Below are 12,006 nucleotides of genomic sequence, written 5' to 3' on the forward strand. Positions count from 1 at the left end.
ACAACCTGGACCCATAGGTGTGATGGGAACCGCGTTGTTCCAGGCCACACGTGTGCAGACCAGTGTCCCACACTGTATAGCGTCATCAGGCACAGACTCTGAGAACGGAAAGGAACCTTCGAGCTTGTTGACGGTGAGCCATGGTCCCCAAAACACGCCAGCATCCTCCTCCCTGGGACCTGTGATTTTGATACCTTCTATAGCAAAAGGGATTTTACGGGTGTCATTAGGTTGTGGACTTTCAGGTGGGAAGATTATCCTGGATTATTTTAGTGGGCCCCCAATAGAGTTGGGGCTTCCCAGGTGGCTCAGTGGTAGAGATCCCACCTGCCAGTGTAGGAGATGTAGGAGACTTGGGTTCTGTCCCTGGGTTGGGAAGATCCCCTGGAGAAGGAAATGGCAACCCACTCCAGTATTCTTGCCTGGGAAATCCCATGGACAGAGGAGCCTGGCAGGCTACAGTCCATGGGGTTGCCAAAAGTTGGACACAACTGAGCCACTGAGCATGCACACACAAATAGGGCCGAGAGAGTCCTCAAAAGTGAGAGAGAAGGTCAAGAAAAATGGCCGCCTGCTGCTGGGAGCAGGGAGGAGACGGTGATGTGCTGGGGAGAAGTGAGGACCACTACGGAAGATGGGAAAGGTGAGAGAAGGAGCGTCCCCTGGGCCTTCAGTAGGACCGCGGCACTGCTGACCCCTTGACTGCCACCTCCTGGAGCCCACCGTGGACTTCTGACCTCCAGAGCGGTTAGAAGATCAGATGGTTTTTTTTTAGCCATAGTTGGTGATGACTTAATATAGCAGATGAAGTAAACTAATAACAGCACTCACTGAACTCAGCCCTCTCTTTTTGTAGCAGAGGAGGCGGAAGCCTGTTTGCAGTATATATTTTCATTTTTAGTTTGCTAACTTGTAAAGTATTTATCGGAAGGGAATGACTTTTCTCCTGCCTCTGTGAATAAGACATAGAGTTTTTTATTGTCCCGCTGACCAGAGCAGGCCTTAGAATTTTCAGTTTTACGGGGTCTGATTACTAAATCAATCCTGTGGATTTGATGCCCGTATTTTCTTGAATCAAAATGAAAGAACTCTGATCTGATAGGAATGAGTGAGACTCCCCTGGTGGCACAGTGGGTAAGAAGCTGCCTGCCAATGCAGGGGAAATGGGTTCGATCCCTGATCTGGGAAGATTCCACATGCCGCGGAGCAACTGAACCTGTGTGCCACAACTATTGAACTTGTCCTCTGGATCCTGGGAACTGCAACTACTGAGCCCATGCACCACAGCTACTGAAGCCCGTGCACCCGAGAGCCTGTGCTCTGCAACAAGAGGAGCCACTGCAATGAGAAGCCTGTGTGCCACAACTGGAGAGGAGCCCCTGCTCACTGCAACTAAAGAAAGCCCTCACAAAGCACCGAAGACCCAGCACAACCCAAAATAAATGAATAAATAAAATTATATAGAAAAGAATGAGTGGGTCTATGGGGATACTATAGCAGAGGCTGTCCCATTAAACTGGGGACCAGTAGCCCATGTTGTAATACACATCACAGTGGCCAAGCCACAGCATCCTTGCCTGCAGCTCCCCTCTCATCACCTCCAACCTCTGCCTCCACATCATTGTAAGGAAGGAAGAAAAGGGAGGTGGGGGGGAATCTTGCTGCTAGGTTTGCAGAGGACGCTGCTGATTTCTGAACCAGAACGGACTTTGAAAAGTCCTCCTGAGTCTAAAAAGATGAAGACTCATTGCTTCAACCCTTGCAGTAAACATCCTGGGTAACCTTCACCTCAAACCTCAGAGGTTTCGAGATGGCACAGAACATGCTGTGCCGTGTTTATTTCCCATCACTTGGTGGAGAAACTCTGCACGGGAAGGAGGAGGCAGAAATGAAGCCCTGGAGGTACTGCAGGGTGGGTTCCAGACCTCCGCAATAATGTGAATCTCGCAATAAAGTGAGTCACGTGGATTTTTTTTTTTTTTGGTTTCGCAGTGTATATAAAAGTGTAATACACTCTACTGTAACCTGTTAAGCATGCAATAACATTATGTCTAAAAAAAAGTACATCCCTTCACTGAAAAATACTTTCTTGCTAAAAAATGCTAACCATCATGTGAGCCTTCAGTGGGTCATCACTTTTTTGCAATAGTCCTGTCAAAGATCACCATCACAACTGTAATACTAATGAAAAATGTGAAATACTTGTGGAGAATGGCCAAAATGTGAAACAGACACAAGTGAGCAAATGCTATTGGAAAAGTGGCACCCCTAGACGTGTCCGAACCCAGGTTGCTGCAAACCTTCAATGTGTAATAAAAGCAATATCTGCTAAATAAAACAAAGTCCGGTAAAATGAGGGCAACCTGCACTGCTGCGGCCCCTGCAGACTGGCTTGAATGGCTGTGAGTCTGAGGCATTAGTTTTTTTGTTTTTTTTTTTTTAATTTTTGGCCACAAGGCATGCAGGATCTTACTTTCCCAACCATGGACTGAACTTGTTTTCCCTTGCAGTGGAAGCCTGGAGTCACGCAGGTTCTTTACCATCTGAGCCACCAGGGAAGCCCCTTAACCACCCAACTGCCAGGGAATTCCCTGAAGTATTAGTTTTTTTAAAAGGACTATTCAAACAGTTCTTGTGGCTTGAGGATCAAGGTTTCCCATAGAAAAACTGAGGTTTGTAAATTCCTCTTTATGGATCATAAGATAAGCAGTTACCCTGCAGCATGGCCAAAGAAAGACACATGGTCTGATTTCAGTTCCTCTCTTCAGCACTATTCATGTGGGCTGCCCTGTGCTATTCAGTGACTAGGATCCCGAAGAGGCGGGTCAGCTGGACTCGTGTGTTTGGCTAACCACAGTGGCAATATGGAGAGGATTCAGTTCCTGACGTGCCTTTCATCCGGGGGTGATGATGGTGTTTGGTGAGATTTACCTGCTGGGGTGAATGTACACCCTTGGAACTTCTTTGGCTGGACTGCAAATTTATAGCATACTTTTTGATCTTACCATGTTAAAGTTAAGGGACAGAAACAAATATTCTCCTTTCAACTGGTCCTTGGAAAAAGATTAAACAGGGATACAGTGTAACATTTACTCTTTGCCTAATAAACTCTTTTGGTGGGTATTCCCAGCTCCCGGAGACCCAAGTTTGATTCTTGGGTTGGGAAGATCCCCTAGAGAAGGAAATGGCAACACTCCAATATTCTTGCCTGGGAAATCCCATGGTCAGAGGAAGCTGGTGGGCTACAGTCCATGGGGTCGCAGAGTCAGACATGACTGAGCAACTCACACAAATAGACAGCTTCCATAAGAACCTCATCATGAAGTTATACAAACACTAAGTTAATCCAGTAAGCTCACCTGTGGTACCCCATATGCCTGGACCTCAGTTTGTTCTGCTTTAAACTGGAGGATGGATTTGACCATCTCAAAGTCTCTGTCTTGCTCCAACATGGTGTTTTTCTCAGATTTTATTTACCCATCTGAGTTGAGACCCCCGAGAATTACCTTCCTTGTTGTTGTTCAGTCGCTAAGTCATGCCCAACTCTTTTTGAGACCCCATGACTCCTCTGAGACCATGTCAGACTCCTCTGTCCTTGGGACTTACCAAGCAAGAATACTGGAGTGGGTTTCCATTTCCTTCTCCAGCAGAATCTTCCCAACCCAGGGATCAAACTCACATCTCCTACATTGTCAGGCAGATTCTTTACCACCAGGGAAGCCTTACCTTCCTTGTCAGCAGAAGAATCAAACTAGGGTCAGTGGGTGCTTTTGACTCGGAACCATTTGCTCTGAGTATGAAATTCCTAAGATTTCTCTACAAAGGTTTCTGTTTCTGCATTTTCACCTTTAAGAACATCAGTATCTGAATAAATCAGACAGAAAGTATCCGTTAGGATAGTAACAGGGATTTTTAAGGACATTTGGAACGGTGTTTTTCCTTTCCACCCCCCAGCACCAGCCTGGGTCCAGGCTCATCCTCTCCCTGGGACTCCATCCTTTCTAGCTCCAGGAACTGCTCCTAAGGGGAGAGTTACCGCCATCTGTCTTGCACAGACATGAATTTCTACCTCCAGGGTACAGATTACTCAGCCAAATCCCACAAACTCTAATAAATATTTGGAAAAACCACCTTCTTCCTTCACTAACAGTTAAACATCACATAAGACTGGGGGTGGGGGTTCTCTACCCCCGGACACCATGGGGGAAACAGCAACTCTGTCTCTGGTTAAAGTTCCAAAGTCCTCTTTTTCCTCTTGAACAGAACTGTGGCCGGGCAAAATACACATCCCTGTAAAATCACCTCGCAGCTGGAAGTACGCAAGTTTTAGCGAGTCACAAAAAATAGGGAAACTCACAGAGTTTCCTTGCCACTTCCCCATTTGAGTGATCACACACCCAGAGCTGCAGCTCGGAGGGCGCTCTCAGTGAGAAGGGAAAAGGTGTGTTCACAGCCACCCAGTCGGGGGAGGGACGCAAGCCCGATTGGGAAATCCCTGGACAACGAGGATATAAATTCCTGCCCGACCGCTGAGCTTCCACTGAAGGTGAAAGGCCTGGCAGCCTTCCCAGGAGACAAGCTCCAGGTGAGCACTGCAGAGCAGCAGGTAAGGGGGTGGAGGGCTCAATCTGGGAGTCAGGGTGCCTGGGCTCCATCATTTCTCCAGGGAACCTCAGGAAGCTTCCCTGATGTCTCTAGACTGCAGATGGCTCCTTCAGGGGGCTCCCCTCTCTCTGTGACCTTCCCCACCCATGGGAAGGTGACCTGGACCTTTTGCGGTTTCAGTTTCTCTATCTGTCAAGAAAGGGTCTGGATCAGAGGATTTCCAAGGACTTTCTACGATTGGAGTGACTGAGTGAAAGTCGCTCAGTCCTGATTCTTTTGTGACCCCTTGGGCTGTAGCCCGCCAGGCTCCTCCGTCCATGGGATTCTCCAGGCAAGAGTATTGGCATGGGTTGCCATGCCCTTCTCCAGGGGCTCTTTCTGACCCAGGGATCGATCCCAGGTCTCCTGCATTGCAGGCAGATTCTTTACTGTCGCTGTGATTGGAGTGACAGGCAAAACTGCCATGGAATCAGGAATAGGGGAGGAATGCCTGAGAGGGTCTGTCTGGCTCAGGGGAGGCTGTGCCTCTGGGACTTAAACTGAGCTTAGAGGCTTTCCTCTTTGGAAAGATCACGGGATGCTTTCTTTTCCAAAGTATGAGTAACTTTTCTAACATCTGAGCTCTCAGGGTTGGCTGAGCCCCAAACCTTCTGGCCGCCTTGGAAGAGCAGCAGGCAGAGTGTTTAAGTGCCAATCCCAGAGGTTGAAGGGCCCAGGTTCAAGTCCGGCTGTGCCTGTTATAACTGTATGACATCATGCGTGTGTTCCTATGGTGACTGTCTTTTAAGAACCCTGTACTTGAATGAATCCGGAGTACCATCAATAGAGATGGTCCACCCAAAGGCCAGCAACTCACCAGTAATCCGCAGTCAGGAAACGTTAAGCTTACCTTTATCCCTTGCTCTATTCCTGTGATGTAATGATAAAACTGGGCATGATTTTCTATAAAGTCATTTTTACCTTCAATTATCATTAAGTAACCCACGCAGTTTATTTTTACCCTTCTAGCTCCTGCTGTGTCCCCACCTGTAAATCGTAATGCTAGTGGTGAGATGTGTGCATTCGTGCCAAGTGGCTTCAGTTGTGTCCGACTCTTTTGCCACCCCATGGACTGTAGCCTGCCAGGCTCCTCTGTCCATGGGCTTCTCCAGGCAGGAATACTAGAGTGGGTTACCATTTCCTCCTCCTTTAGGGGATCTTCCCAACCCAGGGGTTAAACCTGCATCTCTTATGTCTCCTGCATTGGCAGATGGGTTTTTTACCACTAGTGCCACCTGGGAAGCCCAGCAGAGTATGAATCCAACCCACATGGAGCTTTGGTGCAGTGCCAGGCACAGGGGGTGCCATCTGAATGTTTTCTCTCTGTGTTAACTGTCCTCCTTCTCAAATCCAAACTCCGCTTTGGAAGCCTGTCCTCTCCTTGGCTCCCAGCTCCCTCCCTGGGAGCCCCTGGCCCCACTCTGCCTCTAATGCTGTGTGATCCCGGGTCAGGGCTTATCATCCTTCTGAGTTTCTGGTAAACTGAGGCCGTTGAGTGACCTGCCCTTCGGAGTTCCTCCTGCAGCTCACTGTCTGCGGTGGGGTGATGGGGCGCCCTCCATGCCCCCCAGTTCACCCTTCCCTGAGCTCTGCCTTCCAAACAAGGCAGGGGTGGTGAGGCGGGCTCCTCCCGCATGCATCATAGAAGGTGTACCTTCCTTCAAACCTCATAACAGTCTTGTCTGTTTTAATTGTATTTCCCACTTTTTGACCTGTCTGGTTATCCTAATGGGCAAGAAGGGAGTTCAGGTGGAATGGGGCAGGGGGCTATGAAGACAGCTACTGCCCCATTTGTTCCCAGCTGGTCTGTGACCCCCCTTTCCATGCTGCCAGCCGACCTTCCCCCTCTTCCCCCCTGTGTCTCTACTCCCACCAGCCCCTCAAAACCGGGCTGTTTGACAGTCAACACCTGGGTGATCAGGAATGCTCAGAGCTAGGATGGCAGAGGTGGCAGCTAGCAATAGCACAACCGAAGTAATGCAAGCATGCAGTGCAGCTTCCGATGGGCTTTTTTTTTTTTTTTTGAAGATTTATTATGTTCGGCTGTGCTGGGTCTTCATTGCTGCATGCAGGCTTTCTCTACTTGCGTGAGTGGCGGCTACTTTTCGTTGCAGTATGCAGGCTTCTCGTTGCAGTGGCTTCTCGTTGTGGGGCACAGACTGTGCACACGGGCTTCAGTAGTTGCAGCTTCCGAGCTCTAGAGCACAGGCTCAGTGGTTTTGGCACACGGGCTTAGTTGCTCCGTGGCATGTGGGATCTTCCCTGACCATGGATCGAACCCCGCATTGCAAGGCACATGCGTAACCACTAGACTATCAAAGAAGCCCCAGGCGGTCTTCTTATGTCACCATCACCTGCTCTGTACATGGGGGATACTTGTTCATGACAGTGCCTTTGACAGGAGGTTCTCAAACTTGAGCTTGCTTCAGCATCACCTGGAGGACTTTACTCAAATGATGGCTGAGCCCACTCAGGGTTCTGGATTCAGCAGGTGCCAGGGAGGAAGGGGGCTGAGGACCTGTGCTGCTCCTGAGTTACCAGGTGGTGCTGAGGTGACTGGTCTGGGGACCTGGAGAACCACTTCCTTAGGAGGTTAAGAGATCTCGTGTCCAGAGGCGAATCAGCTGTAACAAGTGAGTATATCAGTGTCGAAACCAGACCTCAGGTTCCTCTCAACTTTGTTCCCCACTCACGAAGGCATATTGCTTGAAGGAGGGAAGAAGAGGACAGCGAAAAGATGAAAGGGATATGGAAGTTGCCAGTTGATGGGGTCACAAGAAAAATAGTGATTAGGGTGGTGTTGATTCTGTAGCTTCTCAGACTACCTGCTCCAGTGTTCTTAGCCCGGGTTGAGCGTTAAAATCACCTGGAGAGGCTTTGAAACTCTCTGTACCTGGGACCAATTACATCAGGACCTTGGAGGGGGTGGGGGCTCGGCATCTTTAGTTTTTAAAGCTCTCCAGGCACTTCTGATGTGTAGCCGAGGCCGACATCCACTGCTCCGTTCTGCCTGCTGTGTTCCTCACTGCCACCCTTGATTAAACTGCTCAGGGGCTGCTTTTTCTTTAACGTTTATCTGCTCATTTGCCTGCACCAGGCCTTAGTTGTGGCACGCGAGCTCCTTAGGTGCAGCGGGTTGGATCTTAATTGTGACATGTTGGATCTGGTTCCCTGACCAGGGATCAAACCCAGGCCCTCTGCACTGGGGGCATGGAGTCTTACCCCCTTGCCCACTAGGGAAGTCCCAGAGGAGGGATTCTTAATGTGGGGTCCACTGAAGGGGCTTACAATTCTGGGAGTCTGTGAACTCAGATGGGAAAAAATTACATTTCTTTTTTCACAAACGTCTAAGTCTCCCCTCAGAACCTGGGTTCTGAACCTGTTATGTATCTGATTGACTCTCATTAGCTAAATGGGCATTTGCTTCACCAGGAGCATGAACAGAGAGAAATCTGAGAATCTGTATGGAACTCCATGGAAACATTTCTGGAGCATACTTGAATTAAGAACCTCCTATGAAACATAAATAATTTCCTAAACATAGGAGGTCAGTTATCATGGCACTTGATTATGGGCCAAAAAAGCCCCGTTTAAAACCGGGATATTATCTTGCTATGTGACTTGGACATATAACTTTATGTTTCTGGATGTTTCATTTATTTGATGAAATGGATGGATTAGAGAGCAGGGGTTCTTTTGTTATTTTAAAAATGGTTTGGGATAGTACCCATTTCATTCAAATTTTTCATGACACGTCAAGAGGAAATTTAAGAGTGCTTGGGCTTAATTGGGGATTGCTAGTCTGAGTGTCAGAGAAGGCAAAGGCAACCCACTCCAGTACTCTTGCCTGGAAAATCCCATGGACGGAGGAGCCTGGTGGGCTGCAGTCCATGGGGTTGCTAAGAGTCAGAGATGACAGAGCAACTTGACTTTCACTTTTCGCTTTCATGCATTGGAGAAGGAAATGGCAACCCACTCCAGTGTTCTTGCCTGGAGAATTGCAGGGACGGGGGAGCCTGGTGGGCTGCCGTCTATGGGGTCGCACAGAGTCGGACACGACTGAAGCGATTTAGCAGCAGCAGCAGCAGCAGTCTGAGTGTGTTCAGGGGCCAGGAAGTAAGTCAAATCTGTGAGGTTGTGAGTGACAGGGCCTGTGACCCACTGCAATGAGTCTGTCCCTTGGAAAGACATTTAACGGAAGACAGTGCCACCACTCTGACTGGAAAATACACACCCACATGTTGAACAGGCCTGTGACCCCCAGTCTGTGATTCCCCGTGTAGCTTTGACACCTTGTGACAATCAGATCACATCACCCTTAAGTTAAAGGGACGAGGGCCAAATCCTGGCTCCACCACTTCTGTTTGTATTTCCTTGGAGGTGTTATTGAACATCTGTAAGCCTCAATGTCTTTATCTCTAAAAGGAAAATAATAATATCTAGTTTGTAAAGTACTGGGAACATTAAAAGAAATCACACATGTCAAGACTTCACCCAGTGCCTGGCACATGGTGGGTGTTCAAGAAATGTTAGCTGCCATCACCATCCTCACCATCGTTACCATCCGATTACGAATCACTGACCTCAAAACTTCAAAAACCACTCTGAAAAAGAAAAAAAACAAAAACAACACTCTGAGAGGGCTGGCACGATCAGAGGCACAGGGACTTAGCATTATCTCTGCTCCTAATTCCTGTGGGTATCTGCCTACTTTGTTTAAGGATAAGCCAGGCCTAAATATCAATGCTTCTCAAATCACATGAGAGTCTTGGTGAAGCACAGCCGATTCTGGTTCCCTGGGTCTGGGCTGGGGCCGGAGATTTTGCATTTCTCATAAGTGACGTATGTCCATGCTGCTGGTCCAGGGACCACAACTTGAGTAGGAAGGCTTTAGAACATTTGAGACAAAGTTTTCTTATCTGGGAGCAAGGAAGTTAACGTATGGCTTTGGACATGCCCTAAATTTTCTAGAGCTAATAGTCATCAGAATGTTTCCTTAACTGTGTGTGGTTGGCAGAATTATAAGACACCCCTCACTGATCACGCTTTGTCTAAGTGCCTCCCCTTGAATGAGAGTGGGTTATACAGACATTATGGGATGGCTTTCCCACAATTAGAGGACCATATGCAGCGAAGGAGAGGGAATTTTGCAGATGTATTTTAGGTCTCCAGTCAATTGACTTGAAGTTAATCGAATGGAAGACCAGCCTGGCACAACCAGTTGGGCTCCTTATTTATTATTTTTGGCTGTGCTGGGCTTTCGTTGCTGCGGATGGACTTTCTCTCGTTGCGGGGAGTGGGGGCTCCTCTCTCGTTGAGGTGTGTGGGCTTCTGTGGTGTGAGTGGTTCACGGGCTTAGTTGCCCTGCAGCACGTGGGTTCTTCCCAGACCAGGGATGAACTCATGTCCCCTGCAGTGGCAGGTGGATTCTTAACCACTGGACCACCAGGGAAGCCCTTAGTTCTTTAAAAGAAGATCTGGGGTCAGAGTCCAGAGTAAGAGAGACGTGAAATAGAACCGAGATTGTCCCTTGGCTCTGAGGAATCAAACTGTCCTGTTGAGGAAAGGGCCCTGGGGCAGGAAGCGGCAGCGGCCTCTAGTTGCTGAGAGTGGCCTTGGCTGAGAGCCGGCAAGAAAGTGGAGACCCCAGCTGTAGAGTTGCAAGGAACTGAATTCTGCCAACAGCCCCAGGCAAGTGGGCTGGGACCCCAAGCTTTGATATCTGCCTGTGGGGCTTCCCTGGTGGCTCAGCTGGCAAAGAATCCGCCTGCAATGCAGGAGACCCGGGTTCAGTCCCTGGGTTGGGAAGATCCCCTGGAGAAGGGAAAGGCTATCCACTCTGGTATTCTGGCCTGGAGAATTCCATGGACTGTATAGTCCATGGGGTCGCAAAGAGTCAGACACAACTGAGCGGCTTTCACTTCACTGTGGAACCCTGAACAGAATCTATCCGAGCAGGCAGACCCACAGTGATGTGAGCTCATAATGGGGCTTGGTTTCACGTCACTGAGTCTGTGGTCTTTTGCTCCAGGGCAATAGAAAGCAAATCCAATGTCCTCATTCTTCTCGTGGATTGCTGTGCCTAAAGAGAACTTTTGTAGACAACATTGGCCTCAGATTATCTCGACACAAGTGCTGGGGTGAAAAATTGGTATTTCTATTTGTTGTTGTTCAGTTTCCAAGTTGTGTCCAACTCTTTGCATCCCCATGGACTGCAGCACACCAGGCTTCCCTATCCTTCACTATCTCCCTGAGTTTGCTCAGACTCATAGCCATTGAGTCAGTGATGCCATCCAAACATCTCATCCTCTGTTACCCCCTTCTCCTGCCCTCAATCTTTCCCAACATCAGGGTCTTTTCCAATGAGTTGGCTCTTCACATAGGTGGCCAAAGTATTGGAGCTTCAGCATTAGTCCTTCCAATGAATATTCAGGATTTATTTACTTTAGGATTGACTGGTTTGATCTCCTTGCTGTCCAAGGGACTCTCAAGAGTCTTCTCTAGCACCACAACTTGAAAGCATGAATTCTTGGGCACTCAGCCCTGTGTATGGTCCAACTCTCACATCCGTACATGACCAAAGGGAAAACAGACACTCAGGAACAAGGGAATGGACCCATGAATAGAAGTAAATCTCAGCCTCCTATCAGGGTGTCCTGACTATCCTAGGTGGCCGCCATCCAGCAACAAGGGCTCAGGGTTCACCATGGTAGAAGAGAGCTGGGGCGGGGGGAGCAACCAGAAATAAAACTCCTGGGGGTGACCCATGTCCTTCCTGCTTCCTTCTTATGATAACCAGTCCTGTGACCATGCCTAACGTCAAGGGTACAGAGAAGTGAAATTCCTTGTGCGCCTCAAGGTAGCACCGGTCCAGATGTTGGGAACCTGAGTCTGTCAACCCCTGTGTTGCCAGAGAGGAGGCAGAATTTCAGATAGCTCAGCTTCAGGATGCTTGTCTCACACCAGGGATGGATCTGGCTGTCCTGGCCGCCTGGGAGAAGCCAGAGGGAGCACATGTGTGTGAAGGGAATGCTGCCAAAATCTTGGCTTTCTCTGCCCACCGAAGTGGAATAAAAAAACAGAGGAAATAGAAAGGCAGCTTTATTCCTCAGCTGGCAGAGGGGGAGAACATGATAGGCTTGTGCCTCAAGAACTGTGTCCCCCTTCCATGAGGAACCTGGGGGCTTATATTAGCTGAGGGCTCACAGTCAGGGCTAGGTGATGAGGAACGGAGGTGTAAGGATCCTGTATTCTTTCTCTTGCATTGTTTTAAAGACAGTCATAGGCTGGCATCAGGGAGTCTGTTAATTGAGGCCGGCAGTCTGGTAGCCTGGTAGTTGGGTCTACTCTCTTTTGTGTGTT

General features: G+C 48.8%; 1 protein-coding gene across 2 annotated transcripts in view; it reads left to right on the forward strand.

Annotated features, from left to right (window-relative positions):
- Positions 1-4,283: 4,283 nt before the first annotated feature.
- The window catches only part of IL1R2 (interleukin 1 receptor type 2), a 39,081-nt gene continuing 31,358 nt past the window's right edge, over positions 4,284-12,006 (forward strand). Inside the window, exon 1 of one of the 2 annotated variants that reach the window (XM_027554751.1) lies at positions 4,284-4,585. The gene's annotated coding sequence lies outside the window, so the exon portion shown is untranslated. Of the gene's footprint in view, positions 4,607-12,006 lie in introns of both variants that reach the window. The other variant, XM_027554750.1, reaches the window with a different exon arrangement.

The sequence above is a fragment of the Bos indicus x Bos taurus genome, chromosome 11 (genome assembly GCF_003369695.1).
Source record: "Bos indicus x Bos taurus breed Angus x Brahman F1 hybrid chromosome 11, Bos_hybrid_MaternalHap_v2.0, whole genome shotgun sequence".
NCBI classification, from domain to species: Eukaryota; Metazoa; Chordata; class Mammalia; order Artiodactyla; family Bovidae; genus Bos; species Bos indicus x Bos taurus.